Source organism: Onthophagus taurus, chromosome 2 (genome assembly GCF_036711975.1).
Source record: "Onthophagus taurus isolate NC chromosome 2, IU_Otau_3.0, whole genome shotgun sequence".
NCBI classification, from domain to species: Eukaryota; Metazoa; Arthropoda; class Insecta; order Coleoptera; family Scarabaeidae; genus Onthophagus; species Onthophagus taurus.
Window position 1 is genome coordinate 17,183,175 of NC_091967.1, and position 18,554 is coordinate 17,201,728.

General features: G+C 31.8%; 1 long non-coding RNA gene across 1 annotated transcript; it reads left to right on the forward strand.

The window, feature by feature from the left end:
* The first annotated feature begins 9,907 nt into the window (after nucleotides 1–9,907).
* On the forward strand, nucleotides 9,908–11,636 carry LOC139429177 (uncharacterized). Its single transcript, XR_011639853.1, has 2 exons — nucleotides 9,908–10,077; nucleotides 10,146–11,636. It is a non-coding gene; the product is annotated as an uncharacterized lncRNA (long non-coding RNA).
* The last annotated feature ends 6,918 nt before the right edge of the window (nucleotides 11,637–18,554 follow it).

The following is an 18,554-nucleotide window of genomic DNA, read 5'->3' on the forward strand; positions in this document are numbered from 1 at the left end:
AATTAATATTATTTATCGATGCTAGAATGGCAAATGGTCAAAATCGTGCGTTATAACGATATAATCCTTCTATTTAGTTCTCTGGCATTTTCATATAAATCCTTTAAAAAACACTACAAACGGAGCAGGTATTGGCTAGTTTTTTATTTCCTGCTGTTTTTTGTTTAGTATTTAGGATTTTTTATTTCCTGTTAATTCTCGCATTTGTTTTTTCTTTCATTGTCATCTGTATATATAAAAAAAAAGTGCTTTGAAATTTGATCAACTTTTTATTCAACACAAAAAAAAACACAAATTGAAAACATTCCTCAGTTGTAAATCCAATAACCAATATACTCTGAATACACACGGCCATTAATTTCTACAATCTGCACGTACGTACGCAACATGTGAGACAAGTGGTACAATTTATAGTTGACCATTAACATTTTCGGAATTCTCCATTTATGCGAATTGATCTAAAATTTACCTATTATATTGTGATACGCGAGAAATTCTATTTATTTATGTCGTTTCGATAAACTTACAGAATATAAACTGTAAATCGATATTTGGTGTACTTAGTAAACGAAATGACGGTCTCTATTTATATCCAGGAAAAATCTCCTGAGAGAGCCCTTTCAATTTTTTCCTCTTCATTGAACCTTCACACATAGTAAACTACCATAGTATGAAATCCACTTACATCCAGGTGAGCCTCTAGGGTATTAGAAACGATGGCGATGGTTGCACGACTCGGCTATGCGGTGTATCTGGATTTTATACAGAGTGTTTAAAAAACGAAATAAAATTATAACTTTAAAACAATTACAAATTAGACTAATTGTAACATAAGCAGTTTATTTAAGATATAATGTTGATTACTTGATGTATAAAAATTGGCCCAATAAGAAAATGTAATTAATTTTTTACCAATTGTGTGATTCCGTTGAAACGCATAAGACATTGAATACTAATAACGGCACGATTTCCCGATATATATTCTCCATACTGGCCGTGTATGTAGTAGATTTCCCGGGAGTGACCCAATGGCACAGAAGTTTCGTTATTACGTGAGCTCGAACTAATACCTTAAGAAGCCCATTCTACCTGGTGTAATATCCGCTTTGCCGAAAAGGAATAGCCCGTCTTTAGAGCATAAGGTCGAAATTAAAAAGTACAGAAGGTTTTAGAAAATTATTTCAATTTCAACGTTTTATCACCGAACAACTCAATTTATTTGTTATAATTTATTTTAAAACGAATTCGCTCAAATTTTTTAAGGATTTTTTGATCGAGTTTTTCTCGAAATCATCCATAAATCACAACGAACGTTAAGTGCTGTTCAACGTACAGAGAGAGAGAGACTCGCGATCTATAAATTGGCAATTACTCACTAGATGCATATAGTGATGAATGGCGACCTGTCCACTAATTCAATCCTGCAAGTACTCATCAGTCAACCTTTTAAATCGAAGGCTGCCCCACAATAAATCTAAACTGATCCGAATTAATTCTAATACGGATGGTTAAACGAAACTCACCTACTGATCTAAGTTAAAACGATTTTAACCTTTAATGAAATAGGATTTCCAAACCATATTAAACACTACAAATTAATCAATTTATTTAAAAGATGTTCTTTTTAAACTCAAAATCTCAAAAAGAGGTACTTTTGTCATTTTAGAATTTATAGAATTATGTCGTTACTAAATCTGCCAAATATAAAACGTTTGTATTAATGAGAAAATGCTTGGATGAAGCGTGAAGAAAAAACGAGGAAATAAATAACAACACCGTAGAAAACGGTGTTATATTTTCCGACAGTCCGAGCTTTCCGTACAACACAAAAGTAGAATAATTAATGAGTACTTGTGTAAATTTCGTTTGTCTAAAAATCACGACATTCATAACGTTTGAATTTACGATCTTGAGAATAAATCATAGAAGTTTTCATATTGCAACCTCCAAAGTTTCAGCTGAAAATTCCGTTATTTTAATCAACATAATTCTGATACTTGTAAAATATTTAAGGTTATAAGATATTATGCCAAGTAAGTATTAAATGAGCAGTTACATATTGATTAATATGATATAATTAATACCCTCCACCTCTACGTTGAGAACGATCTTGAAATTAGAGATCAGATAATAGGGCATGGTTAATCCTTGTTTAACACGAATGCTATCCATATGCGTTCGTACTAGCAATTAAAGCCGTTCACATTGGAGTATTAACGACCAATTCGACGATGACAATGATGATTTCGAAGGTAATTCTATTGGTCTACGTCAAAACAAGAACAATCAAACAAGTCGTTAATCGAGAAGATAATGTTATCTATACAATTTACCTCGTTAATTAAAAATTAATAAACTTATAATCTTTATTTAAGAAGGGATTAAGACATATCGAAAAGAATTCTATAGTTAACTTGTAAATTATATTGTTTGCGAAACTATAGTTATTAATATAAAAGATTTTTATAGCACAAAAGCTATACTGTTTGTAAAGGTACAAAATTGTAAATACTTAGTTACAACATAAACCACACAACACTAATTAGTGATATGAATCAAATGTTATTTTAATAAACTTATTCGGTTCCATTATTAATAATTAAAGTTTGGTATTCAATATGATTAATTGCATAAAAGGGAATATGCATATTTTACTTAATTTTATTACTGTGTCAAATTGACACAGTAATAAAATTAAAATTGACAAGACTTAAAAGAAAAATTCAATCAAAATATAACACTTTTTAATTAATCTTTTATATTTCTTTTATCTTTATCCTTTATTTATAACTAATCTACTCTAACATTTTCAATTCTCAAAATATCTAATTATGTAGCTTGAAACGATATTTGACGAATGGAAACATATTCTTTGATAAGTTTAGTAACAACAGTTGTATTAGGGGAGAGTAAGGCAAAAAGACACACTTTCTAAAAATCGCTTAAAAATATTTACTGTGGATTACATTACAAAAATCTAGCCTTTCATGAAATTTATATATCTTATAATAATGATAGCAATCCTGAAAAACTCCAAAGGTTTGTGATCTTTTCCCTTTGATCTTGGAATTGCTATTTTATTTCAACTTACACGCTAACCTAACAAAATCCAATCTATATAAATCTCAAATTTTCCGCAATTCTTAGCATTGCATTAGATGTCGTCGGTTGCATTAGATGTCGTCGGTACTTCTCAAACTTATAGCTCCTCAAGCAGGAAATTAAACTACTAATACAATTGTAAGCTTTCATAAAATAAGTAGATTTATAAACAAGAGCACTTTATACATTTCAAGATTATGACCCTGCTGCCAGAGAAGGAAAAGTAGTACAAGGAAGTCTTTCACTTTTAACATAATCTCGAGTAGACTAGAATATATCATAAATTGTCATGCTAAGTTTTTCAACCCAACCCAACCCATGTTACAGTTGTATGTGGATATAAATCAGCTTACACAGCAAATTCAAAAGCTTTTAATTGTATTTTAAAGAGTTTTTGTTGCAAGTTTTGGTGAAAGTGAAGTGAAAAATTGTTGTACAATGTTGTCATTAATTTCGTCATATCATGAAATAATTTAGTTTAAATATTGTTAAAGGAAATATAATCAGTGTCCGGAAAACCTTAAAAATTTATAATAACGTCATATTAATGGTTATACTCTATTATTGAAGTAAAATTCAAAATTAATAATACCATAATATTTTTGCAAACGTAAACTTTGAAAACGAGTTCTAAAGAATTTTACGAATCAGTTATCGAAGAGTTGCCGGTTACCTTTTCGTCCATTTCTAAAGAGCCTTGGCCGAGTCCGAAGTCCAACGGCATCGTGAAGGGCCCGTGCTGAATACTAAATTGAGTTATTCAGTTGGAGTTATAGTCGAATTTAGCCCCTACCCTCTCCTTCGACAACTTCAAAAGAGAAACTTTAAATATACTCCACCGAGTTTTGCAACCAAACAATTCGGGAAGTTTCAACAGTAATTAAATGTTTCGCTCAAATATTTAATCTTTAAGTCCTATTTGTTGATGTTTTATGGCCGGTTTCTTAAGCAATTTACAGTCTATATCTTTTTGTGAAATACACAGTTTCAGACGTTTTTCGTTTCGTTATCTTCTACTATAATAGGTAAGAGTAGTATTCGGCTAATTTAATTTAACGTTTCTATATCCCATCTGAAACGTGAAACTTTCCTTAAGTAGGAAATTTAATAGTAACACAATTCCCCTACTTTCTCAATATCCTACCTACGTACAAGATTTCCCATGCGACCAAATGAAACACAACTTTTCCTATTACGCTTAGGTATTTCGAATTATACAAAATTGTAGATTTTTCATAAAAATTTAAAATATTAAAAGTAAAAAATTAAATAGAAAATTCAAAACTAAAACATATTACTCTTTTTATATCATCACATATACGAAATCAAAGACACGTAAAAGAGAAAGCGATATCGTGAAAAAAGAGAGATTTTAATAAAATGTGCCGCATTGGAATAATAATAAAAAAGTCATCCAATAGAGTTTTACTGGATAACTTTCGAAGTCTCGAATGTTACTACAACGTGACACCGTTTATACATTTCGTGTGCCATACCATCTTTGTATGTGTTCTGTTGTGAGGAGTAGAAGATGATTAGTAATGTATAATATTTTGAAATCTTAATCCAGATATGATTCGAACATGGGCCGAATTGGGATTTTGGCAACTTGTGACTCAACGTCACGATTAACTACAGTAATTTATAATCGATCTAATGATTGTTTTGTATAAGCGTATTTTAGTGTCTTGATGTACATTTCTAGATCTAAATATATGGGTCAATGCGAAATATGTTCTGATCAGAAAGGACCTCCTCAACATATGCAGAAAGTGGCACCGCTTCTATGTTGTCCATTGTTGCTGTCTCGATGTTGGTTTGTAATAATATTTTTGTTTCTTCCATGTTAATTTTGAGCCCGACTGTTTTAGCATTATTTTTCAGCTTTTCATATGTCTCCTGTGCTGCGTGAAGTATACGCCTCATCATATTTATACCTTTCACATACGCCGCCAACTGCACGGATTTGTTTATTACAAGACCTGATATCTCCACTTCCATTTTCCTTATTACATATTCCAGAGCAAACTTAAACAGGATGGGTGCCAACCCATCTCCCTGTTTCAGATTGTGTGATATCTGAAAGAGAGCTGTTAGTTGGCTTTGTATGCTTTAGGGTGCTCTGTATAAGCCGAGTTGTGCTGGGATATCAAACTATTTCTTGATCTTGTAGACTTGTTATGTGTTGATAGATACATACGCCTATCTGAAATCCACAAAAATCTTATAGACGTCGACGTCATATTCCCAGGCATTATTTAGAATTTATTTGACATTAAATATTGGGTGGATAGCGGATCTTCCTTTTCTAAAACACGCCTGGTATTCACCTATGACATTTTCAGCACAATTTTGCAGTCTTTGGCCATGAAATATTGTCTCTTCACTTTTTTCCATTCGTCAAGTAAATTTTCTTCTTCCCAGAACTTCTGCAGTAATGCGTAGATGTTCTATGCTAGATCTTCGCCACACGCCTTGAGTACTTCCAACGGTATGTCATCAATCCCTGGTGCCTCTCTATATTTTAACACAATAATTTCGTTTTGAACCTCACTGATGAATATAGGTTCATAGCACTCTTATCTCTTTGATATGGTGGTATAGGTTTTGAAAATAATGTTTCCAAATGTTATTTATTTCACTATTAGCATCTACTATTTTTCCTACTTTATCTCTACATAGACCTGTGTGTGGTTTGTACCTTTGTCTTAACTGACTAACAAATGTATAAGCATTCCTGGTGTTATTAGCATTACAGTTCTTTCTCACATTCAATATAATATGGTTGTTCTGGTACTCCTGTTTAATATGCCAGATACTTTGCCATATTCGATGCCGGACATGACTGAAATAGTTATCTGTACAGAACATACAGAAACATTGAATGAGGGGTTGAAGAGTCTTATGATCATCGGGAAAGATACCGAGAATAGTAAGGAAACATTAAAGGTTGCAACTATTGCAAAGTGTCAGGACTTACGTAATAGTGGAAGTTAGACCGTATCTTGTTAAATAGTCTAAAATTTGCTTAAACAAGAATATATTTCTGTTTTGGTGATTATTGTTTTGTGTTGTTTTTTATCAATATACGTTTTGTAGCTTCAAATTAATTTCCAACTTGACTTGGAGGCAATAGGAAACCTTACTTTACTAAAAAGTTTGACTCTAACTTTTATATCAAGATATCTTATTTCAGGACCGAACCAGGATAAGTACGTTAGACTGGATATACCAAATAGGTCCTTCACGATAACCTTTTTAAGATACCTATTACTCGCTTAATGATGAAAGATTGATTCCTTATCTTTTGGGTGTTAGTTCAATCTGACAATCACATCATTTGCACTTGGAGATACCTGAATTTCTGGGCTCCATCAAAATATCATTGAAGATGCATATGGACTATAACACTTCGTGATTTTACATTATAATTAGTTATGTCGGAAATCATTCTCTCGATCCTTTGTGCTGACTGTGAGATGCTGTGAATTGCTGACAAATAATATAATATTGATCAGTTTCAAGTTTATGGTGTACATAAAGGTATAATTTTCTGGAAGTCTAGCCCTTTGTATTAATTTCACTTTATGAACATACGATTTATGACACACAATGTAGTATAGGAAAATTTATAAATGGAATATTCGTATTCTTTTCAAGCTACTACTACTCAGCAATATAAACCTAACGTAAAGCAATTGCCTTTGTAATTCACTCGAAAATTGGTTTTGCGGTCGTACACATAGAATTTCGTAGATATTGAACTTGCGGAAAGAGATTACCGAGAGAACACTTGACATTGTATGCAAATGCACACGAGTCACGTTGAAAGCACGACGACGAACGGGGTTGAGGGACGTATTACGGTTATAGATTGGCTTTCTCTAGTCCATTCTCCCTTAATGCGTCTGACAAAGCTTCCCAAAATCTACATACACTACCTACCGGTTTGAACGTTTAATTGTTTTCGGAGCCTTTAAAAGCGGATAATCGTATGCCTAACGTTTTAGTAAAAGCTGAGTGCTCTACGAGAAAAAGGAACAAGATTTAACATTAAAACCAATCTTGAATTGGATCGCTACTTTTTTCCGAATCTTTAAAAGCAAAGTTTTGAAGATTAATTAATTAATTCAACCAAAAATAGAATCTCCTTCATTCATGCTTGTTTAGTATGAAAAGTTTTTAATACATTTTACGTTAATTAATTGCTTATATTGTGAATATTCATATAATTTATAGTCATCCTCGAAAGTGTAATGTCTATGTAATCCATATTGTCCCATTTAATGCAGTACGAGCCGTTTAACTCCATGCAAACGTTATCATGGTGCCTCCATGCGAGTGCCCACCAAATTGTATAAGCCAAAATAATGATAGGAAATAATACAAGTCATTTTATTAAAGCATAACATTTTAAACCATTCACAACTTACTACATACATTATACGGTATGTGTACAATAATATGAGAATTTATGCGATTTAGAACAAAATCAAGTCCAGTTCAATCCAGACCATGGGTTAACCATGACCGGAAAACAAGTACGCAGATGTCATGTTCTGTATGGTTAACAGGCTCATTGTCGGTATTAATCACGTCATACATACATTTTGTGGTGGAACTAGTTGGGAATGTAAACAGCTCGAAACAATAATGATGTTACGTTTATAATTATATAAAATAAACTAAAAAGTTGTAGTCCTATAATTATTTTTCGTTAAATGTTTAAAAAAAATTAAGTACAACATCAAAGGTTTTAGAGTTGTTATAGGATCCTTTAATGAAGAGCACTTCAGCTTACTTTAAAAACCGTTACTTTTTTTAAACATTTTTTATTAAATTACGATAATTTATTCGGGGGTAAATACACAAGAGCTTGACTTTTAATCGGATAATTTTATTTTTACACGAAAGTTTTGTTACCATGGAAATAACTCGAAATCAAAAGCATGATAAAATCGCGACAGCTTTAGCTGGAGCGATTTTATCTTTTGATTTTGATTGAGAGTTATTTCCAAAGGGTAACAAAACTTGAGTGAATTAAAAATAAAATTATCCTGATTTAAAATCAAGCTCGAGGGTATTTTAGGGAGATTAATACACGACAATTGCACAATTTATCAACAATTTTTAATTATTTATTAACTATTTTTGACTTAATTATAGTTGTCAAAAATGTGACGTAAGCAAAAGTATATATATGGTAGTCGCGTTTTAATCAGTTATAAAATATCACGTGTGATTTATTCAGTTGAAAAACCTAGGTAACTTTTATCCACTTAGAAATTCACGTTATTGGTCGAAATTTTAAACGATCGTTACTCTGATTGGTTGTATATTATTGGAGTGCATTAATCAGTGTAAATAAAATTTTTATTTTTTATTATGACTGGCATAAAATCAATCATGAAAATTCAGTTATTAACTGCCAATATTAATATACTACGTTCCCGCCGGATTTGAATATGCTGGCTCAGTATAAAGTTTAATTAATTAAACTATAATCTATTAAATGGATGGGAGATTTAGATGTTATGAACTCGTAACTATAACAAAAAGGAAAACGTTTTCAAAAACTATAATGAAAACTTTTCAATATTTTTTTAACAAAAACACAGACTTGTGCTAAAATATGGTGGGCTAATTACGTTTTAATGACTCGCTCTGAATAATTACCCTGAGGGCTTTAAAATGTTTTAGATAGGGAAATTTATATTTTACTATTTTAAATGTAGGGTGATTCATTAACAAAATAGATATTTAAAATTTTTTTTTTGTTTCGTTATTTTTTTTTGTCTATAACTAAACAAAGACAGGACTTACATGCAAAAGTCAGAATTAACACTTTCGTGTACATTTTCTGGTACGGTTACTTTGGCATACTGGAGAAACGCAGCTCCACATAAAAAAAATAAACGATTAACATTAAAGCTCACAACGCAAATAAGATTTAAAGATACTTCATTCTATTCTTCCTGCTTTATCATTAATTCCACTATTACATCTCTCTCTGTTCAATTGTAACTATCATTCTTGAAGATTTACCACATGATGTTGAGACTAGCTCAGTAAGTGATATTGATGAATACAACTCGGAAGCAAATTCTGCTCCACGAATGTTCACTCAAAATAAATTGTTCAACATACTCACAACAGTATGTCTTAAGGAATCTTATGAAGATCTCAAAATATTTTGTTTTATTGTTGGGAATTTACAAATCCCAACAACTCTTTATTCCTTTTTATCTTATCATCTTTATCCCTCATTTATCTTTATCATTTAGATAACTTTCTGATACAAAGTTGAACAATTAGGAGATAATCAAAGTATTTGTGTTAGACTGCGTCTGGAAGCTAAATTGTCTTTAAGTAATAAGGTCGACTCAAGATATGAAATTAAGTGGGAAGAATATGTACCTTTATTGAAACTCAAAGAGGTGAAAATGCAGCCTTCTTTCTAGAACTATAAATCGCATTGCGAGGACTCACTTTGACCGGTATAAGAAAAATTGAATATAAATGTGCGAAATAAATAAAATTTCCCGTAGATTTCACAAAGAAACGAAGGAGTGTGGCAACGACTGAATTTATTGTATCATGCACTGTAACGGTGAACTCAATTTGGAACGTTGAGACTCGATATTGATCGTAGAATTAAGTAATTGGAATAAAAATTAAAAGAACTATAAAGTAAAGTTTTTATTATATTAAAATCAATTTGATAATGTTTCGACCAATCTGGTGGTTTTCATCAGGCACGACTAAAATTAAAATGTCAAAAAATATCGACATTTAGCGATAATGTCAATTAGAGAAGTTTGATGTTGAAGAAAAATCAATTGGATCATGTTATGTCCTGAGGTTAAATGAAAACGTGTTGAAATAGTAAATCTGTCACAATAATTTTAATGTTGACAAGACTGAAATATAGAACGTTCATAAATAATGAAAAAAAAATATCTAACACGGACAAAAGTAAGTTCAAAGAAAACCGCCGTTTGTGCATGTACCTGAATAGTATTACTTCCTTTTTATATTTAAAGATTTCATATGAAAGAGGTTGGATAAAAATTGTCTTGTAGAAGAAGCACTTTACAAATGTTCTCCCTCTTGTTGGATTATAAAATAAATCTTTTATAAGTGGCTACATTCTCCTAAATATGTAAATGAAACTAAAGAGAATACAGTTCCACTTTCAACTACAGCGTGTTGCTTTAGTCGAAATGCAGGCTATTTAGGGATATGTAAGGATACACATATATATTATGAACCACTTAAAATATCGTGGTGATGAAGATTGTGTGTTTAAACACAGCCCGAATTTACAACAATGATGTCTACAAAATTAAAATAAAATTTAGAGAGAAGAGAAGAACAAATATAAAAAAGGAAATTAGCTGAAATATGTAGTAAGGAAATATTTCCAACGACGTAAATCAAAGTTTAATTAATTATGCAAAAGAAGAAATATAGAACATGAAACGAGGAAAATTACTAAGAAATCTGAACAAGAAAGTATGGCAGGATTTTGAAGAAATAAAACTGTGGTGGTGATTCAGATTAATCGATCACCGGAGAATAGCACTTTGCCTTAATACATATATTAGATCTGGTCATCTTAATGGGTGACTTTAATATTGACTTTTTGAAACTAGATCACGTTTCAACTTTTGCATTGATTGATATGGCGGAACCCTTTGACTTAACTCAGCTAATAACTAGTCCTACACGAAACACAATGACGTCTTCTTCTTTGCTGGATTTAATATTCATATCGAATCCCGATCTAGTGAGTGATGTTTTTTTTTAAACATTCCCGCATTCTGAAAGCAGTATCTAGTCTTCTGTTAGTACTGTATAATCTTTCATTAGCAGTACCTAGTCTTTTGAAAGAAGTATGTGTGTTTTACAAGCAGTATTTAGCCCTCTTCTAACTATAAGCAGACTTCTTCAAGTTGTGTATAATCTTCTTTTTGTAGTACCTTGTCTTCTACAAGCTGTATCTAGAGCTTTTCTTACACTACGTAGTTTTCTGCAAGTATTTACTTTTCTCTTGACACTATATATTTTTCCATGATCAGTATCAAGTCTTCTCTCAGCAGACAGCAATCAAGTCTTCGTTTAGTACCGTATAATCTTCCATCAGCACTAACTAGTCTTCTAAAAGAAGAATATGTCTTGTACAAGCAATATCTAGTCTTTTAGTGGTGTCTCGACTTCCATTAGAAGTATCTAGCATTCTGAAAGAAGTATGTAGCCTTCTACAAACAGTATTTATGTTAATAATATATAGTCCTCTACCAGTCGTATCTAGTCTTTTGCCAACTATACCTACTCTTCTTCTCAAAATTAAGTATAATACCTTATTAACTCATAAAGAAACAAGAAATTTTATTTTTGGCCCTTCAAAATTATAAAATCAAACTGAAATAGACCCTCATATTAGAAGAATTTATCTTGGATTTATACTATGCAATAATTTATCTTGACATTTATAAATAGCAGTATTAAAAGTTTCATAACATTTATATATAGCGTGTTTGTTTACTTATTTGCAATAACCATCGATTTCCCAGAATTAAATTTCACAAATATCAGTATAAATTTAAATTTAAAATGGAACAACGGTACCGCCACCAACGAAAGAGATAGAGTATCGAGTTCTAACCCAAATACAGCTTTATTAGTGGGGCTAAATATTTGCACACTATCCAAAGCATGCGCGTATTTATTTACAGCTAACAGTGAAAACGTGACGTTTTACGCAACTCCGACATGAACTTTTAAATTGCTCCATACTACCAGTAATACTAGTCAGTACGAAAACACATTCCGAGCTTACAAAGTTTACTTACGCTCAACCTGCATGCATAACGTTGACGTATTTACTCGTTTTAAAAGATTTTTGAACTACATACTATCATTTCTTGTAATTTTCGGCTAAAATGAACAGTTTCGTATGACATGGAAATCCCTTAATGGATTAATCTACATAAAACACATGTTACGATTGTTAAAATTTATGCTTTCAATCTACTAAAGTGGCGTTGAAATTTTTTTTTCCATCAAAATGAAACACAACTCACTAAAATGTTAATGTCGTGTATTTGTTACTTTTAATGGAACTCATTATACTCTCACTGCTATTATTATGGAAAATTCTACATAATACAGCATAAATCCAAAAAACAATTTTCATCATAACGTTATTGATTCGCTTTAGCTCTAGTAATTACAATCAACATGTATTTTAAAAACCAAGAGAGTTTTTTAATCTGAAAATCGAGAAGCGTTTATTTCTTGAACATGTTTTTGTCTGTTGATGACAGGTTTAATAAAGGCTCGAGGTATTGGATTCTTTGCATTAAAAGTTACGACGACAATGGATTTGAAACAGTTTCCCAACGGTCGACGGAGGGACTTGTTATAATTCAAACGGCGGCGGAAACTGTAGGTGACGTGTCACCCCCGCGAAATAGCTTTGCTGTCCGACCCCTAAATAATTTCACTTCAGACTTGGACAATGCTTGGACAATGATAGAATCCTACCTACTCATGTTTCAACGTAATGCGACAAAATTACGAGTGCACCTGCAAAACTAGCCGTTAATACACTTTACTTAATTAACGCATGTTACCCGCAATATTATTATAGTGGATAGGAAAGTACACGGTGTACGGTGTTTGTTTCAGAAATGTTTTACAAATATCCGTATGCAAAGTTTGATTTTGAAATCTAACAATGAATACCTCGCGTAGAGTAGATGAGGATTGCAAATGGACTTGTTTAATGAGATGATTTCATTTCCAGATGTAGGTATACGTTAAAAGAAATGATAAGTTAAAATTTATAATTTCAAATTTTGAATTATAATTAGTGAAAGATATTTATGTAACAATGTATATAGAACATGATTGATCCACTGTTAGAACCACTTTTTTATTTCCTATAATATAATATAATAACGCTACTGAGAATTTTAATTAAAGATGCATAATTATTATTATTCCTCCAAATATATAAATACACAACTTCTAAATCAACCACTCAATCAATAAGACGTCACCAAGTCGCTGGTGAGTTATGTAAACCAAACTATGCACTGCGAAATTGGAATAAGCTTCCCCCAGGAACTACAAAAGCAATAATCGGATTTGATAACTCTTCCACGGTTACAGGGCGATACGCAACTCTGATGTTCAATAACGACTAACAACAAGATTTGTATACTCACCACATTAAATAAGAGTCTGTCCAACAATAAAAATAAGGTTAATAAAATTCATAATAACGCTGTACTTAAGGTATAGAGAAGAAATCTATAGTAATCACAAGAATGTGAAGAAATTGATACCCGTGCGACGATAACAACAAACCTCCCAGCAACAAACTTTTACCTGTAATTTCCTATCTACTTTCTTAGCTGATATCTTCCTTATAATTAGGGATAGCGAAAAACTAAATGCACCACTTGAAAGCTTGAATCTTTCTCTATCTAAAACCGGGTTTTCGTCTGCCGATTGATATTACGATCAATAAAAAATGAAGAACACCGCGCTGTACTTAAAATAGCTCAAAATTACCAAACTTCAAGGCCTTGTACAATTGTTACGAAACCGAATTTTAAAAAACTGTTATCACAGTCAGAAAGGGCGCTCCTTCAGCTATCTTAATCCGGGTTTTCGTCGGTCAATATCTATCGGCGTCATGCTTAAATCACTCTTAATGTCCATCCCTACACGCAGAAACGCTTAAATACTCTTCCTCTAAACAACTTTCTTATTTGATAGGGAGAAAACTATAGAAACATATCTATCTTATTGAAAATTTTCTGCTCTTTCTAGTGGTGTATAACACGCGGCGATCACGCGCTTGCACACGTACATTTTTGGCCAAAAACTGCTAAATTCACACGTTTTAGCCATTCTTAAACCCTGTTGGGGTCGATAACTTTCTTATATGAGCAGGAGAAAACTCTGGAACCATATCTATCTTATCGAAAATTTCTTGCTCTTTCTAATGGTGTCTTTTAATAACAATTATACACTTTAATTTAACAACAATTATTAATTAAAGTTATACAGGATGGTCAGAAATGTGCATCAAATTTCCGTATCTCAAAAAGGTTATTTTTTTAAATGGCAACTCTACTTTTTTCCCTCACCACCGTATTATATGCTGAAAAATCAGGAGACTTTGTGATTACATCCCATACTAGTAGAGTTACTAGTAAACATACTAGTAGACTTTAAATTTAGTTACTTTACTGTAGACTTTAAAATGCGCACACCCAATATCCGCAAAAGATTTGAGGAAACCTTAACTGGAAAGACATGTTTAAATTTTTTAAAAACTGTGCCATTTCTTCCATCTTATTGACAAATGGTCTCTATAAAAGCCGCTAACCCTTAAAGGGTTAAAAATGAGGGAACAATTTTGAAATCTATACCAAAAAATTGCACAAAAGTTAAATCTTTAGACCGATTTCAGGGATTTTTCCATAAATCGTTTATAATGATTTTCACTCAGGTCGTCGTGACAGACTCTGTCACAAATGGGAGTTAACTAGAAACAGAAAAATCCAGAACGTTAGTAGTTTTTCAACATTTCACATCCCAACAATTCTTAAATCTCGCCCATCTTGGAGGCACGTCCAAGTCCTCAGTTATACGATTTCATGATACTTCATGTAATCCGTATGATGTGATGTTGAGCACCACCAAATCAATTAAATCATAATCTTCTAAGATTAATTTTTTGGAATACTAAAAAACTTTCTCTTCATTTTCTTTAGTTAAAGGAAGCTTACGCAGCATTTATTGCATTAGTGGCGTGATATTAGGCAGAAAGAACATCACAATGTTATTAGAAATGATATTAACTTAATTCAGCACAAAATTTTTAATCTCTACAAATGTACTGATATCAGTACATTTTTAAGGAATGCAGTACAACCCTTTTGAATGTACCGTATTTGATCTTACCACAATTTATTCAATCGCAATTTTTAGTACTTCTTGCAAGTTTTGTTTTACCTTATTACTAAAAATCTCCTCAATTTTCTCTCTCAATTCAATACATTTTTTTTCATTTTCGGTACGTTTATTTTCTTGCGTGGGCAATACTGATGATCACGAACATTTAGACAAACTATCACTCAAATTTAACCTAAGGATTTTAGAGGAAAATTTTTTCAGTTTATACCGATTTCGCCGCATTTGTAACCATCTTCTCTAGCAATGCAATAGTGAAATTGCCAAAATTTCTTAGAAATAAAAATTCTTATTCTCAACAAAAAGGGTACTCATCAAAATGTGCTAAAGTTGATCGTTTTCAAGATAATCCGCTTTTTATTATTCGATATAAACCATTTTTTTGAGGGTAGTTAAAATAATGTGTACTATGAATCAAAGTAGGTAAATTAACTAATGTTTTAGTTTAGTTTTAGTTTTAATCTAAATAATAAAAGAAAAAAATTAAAGAAATTGTTGAAAATATACCATTTTGCTTGCATAATTCTGACCAACGAATTACTGATCGAGTATTTAAAAAGCGCCTTATGCCATTACAAGAATTTCTAATCTTATTAATAAGTTCATCCCTTGTGGGAACAAGTGTCTCACACAAAAACGTCTAGAGCATTAAGATCTGCAAACCTGTATCTCCAAAACAAAGCGTTTGTCGACCTATGTTTATATGAAGTTTTTGTGTTAATTATAAAAGATCTATCGACTGTTAAAGTCCTGCTACAAAAACCTGAAACACCCTGTATGTAAACAGCAAATGAAAACTATTATGTCTAAACTATTTAAAGGGACATGGTCTCATTACCATTATGTCAATTAATCATTATTAACATATACATTCGAACTGGGTTATATTACAATATACTAATAGACGTTAAAAGTCCGAGCGTGGATCGATGTAAATTTTTTTTTAAATAAGTAAATATGTCATGAAAACATATGCAAAAGATTAAATTGAAATACCACATAATTGGGCAGCCAAAAATTTCCAAAGAAATCATTTTATTTGATACAAAAAAGAGACTCCCCTCTTAAAAAGCTTGAAATAGATTAATCTAGTATTATTTGGAGTGGTTTACACTCAATTTTAAATTATTTCATGTTTTGACAATGGTACTAATTAAAGCTTTATAATTTTTCAAGCACAAATTCAATGTGTAGCGTTCAAACGGTTTTTATCCGACAACATTACACCGTTCAAATCGCGAATTATCCCGGTATGTTTTGGTAAATTAATAAAATTGAAAATGACTCACCGAATGGATGTTGTTTCCCTTCGATTTTACTTCAAAGCTCAGCTAGAAAGAAAAGATAAATTAATTTATTGTGACAAAAAAAATTAATTAATAGGATACCTTTTAACATCCATAAAATAGCTATCCGATGATCTCAACATCACTAATATCACCTCACACTTAACATAAGTATAGCACGTATTTATCACTTAATTCAAGTATTAAGTTTTATTTTTCAAAACTACTTTATCACCCTTAAATGCCCGCACATCAACTAAAATGCGTTATTAGCGAATCAACTCTCAAACATCCCCTCCTTAATTTATTATGTGAAGAAGGAATAGTGGAGGTGAATAAACAAAAAATGTAAAGACGACGGGGCGAAGCGGTTTTAAATCGTTTTTTCGTTTTAAAACTCAACCTTTCAATAAAAAAATTACTCGTTTTCTCGAAACATTTCCAATAAAACTTACGTCATTTTACTAAAATAAAACGCACTAATCGAATTTCAATGTTTAACACTTCCTGCAAAAGAATCAGGTGCCCAACAAATAATTAAAACGAAGCAACCAAGACGTTGGATTATGCATCATCCCTTATTATTTGTGTCATGAAATATAAATTTTAAAAAAATCGTATCTCAAGATATCATCATGAAATAAAGGACATTTTAAAGCAAATTTAATGAAAATTTAATCGAAATCGATTGAGTGGTTCTTTTGTTATAATCAAAACACTATGCATGTAAAATCCTATCTAATTGGGGGGTAGAAAAATAGTGGCTAACTTCGCATAGGTTAGGTACTAGAGTTTCCATAGTGTTTGTCTAAAACTATGGGAATACCACACATGCGTTCTGGTCATTGCTCGGTTTGCTGAAACTGAAAGTCTATGTTACGTCCTATTAGCAGTTCGGATCAAAATACAGCTGAAAAGGAAAGATTTCGATATAAAGATGATGCAGAAGATACAATCACCTAGCTATAATAATCGTATAATTAAGAAGATTATGTAATATAATCGGTGTTAAGTTAATCAAAAATGATTGACTAGCTAAGCGGTGGTAAGCGGTGAGTGAGTATCAATGTGAGAAATCGTTAAGTATTTTTTTAATGAAGTACTTTAAAAAATTTTATTTCAGTTTTTAATTTGCTTTAATTCATGAATTATGTAATTCTTGAAGGAATAAATCATTATGTATTATTCATAAATTACGATCTATTTACAGTTTAAATTCAGTTTATAAATCTTTTGTTATTTTCAGTATGATTTTTTCTAACTAGAGATTATTGAACTAATTTCTTCTTTTATGTGAGTGGTGACAACGAACTGTTTAATTGTTCCCCAAACCTTACCGCGCACCCTGTATGTCGTTGTCCCCTCTTCTCCCTCCTTTAGAAGAGCACACAGTTAACGATTTCTCTGTCCCCCAAGGGCCGTCGGGATCCTGTGAGAGCTCTCACAGCATCCCGTCTGTGAAACTACGGCGAACTGTTGCCACGTTACGTGTTCGTTCCTCTCACAAAAGGACACAAGTCAGCAAATCCACTTAACAAGCAATTTATATAAAACTGGCAAATTAGCAAGGCCGGAGGTTTCTTGTTTCTTCGTAGACTACTAGGGTAAACATCTGCGAATGTTGTTACTAAACCTCTTAAAGAGATTTACTTTCCTCACTGATTATTTTAAAATTTAAACCAAAACTAAAAAAATTTAACTAAATGAATTTTGAATGGGATTTATTTCTAAGCGAATTTTATACAAACAATACAGTTCATTTTAGATAGTTCGAATTTTGAATTAAAATAGAATTGAAACATGGAGCATCGCTAATGATTGAACCGATTTAATTCGTCCGTAAAAGTACGAATTCGTTTTAATACATCGCAAATGAGAAATTTAGGACAGGAAATTTAACATCGATCGGTTTTCCCTTGCAGAACGAAAGGTTCGTGTTGTGGTAACAGTTTGGTAACGTGTGTTTGGTTTCGATGTATAGGCAATGCAAATGCTGTTTATCTCCCTCTCCCTGTATGTGTATCTCTCCGAGAATTTCACTGCACGTTCCGGTGACTTTCTCTATTCACGTTTTCCGTCAAAGCATTTCAATTCCATTCTATGTATCACATCCTCGTATGTTGTATGTTTTTTCTTTATACCCGGTGTGTTTGTTTTTCATTACTTGGTTTC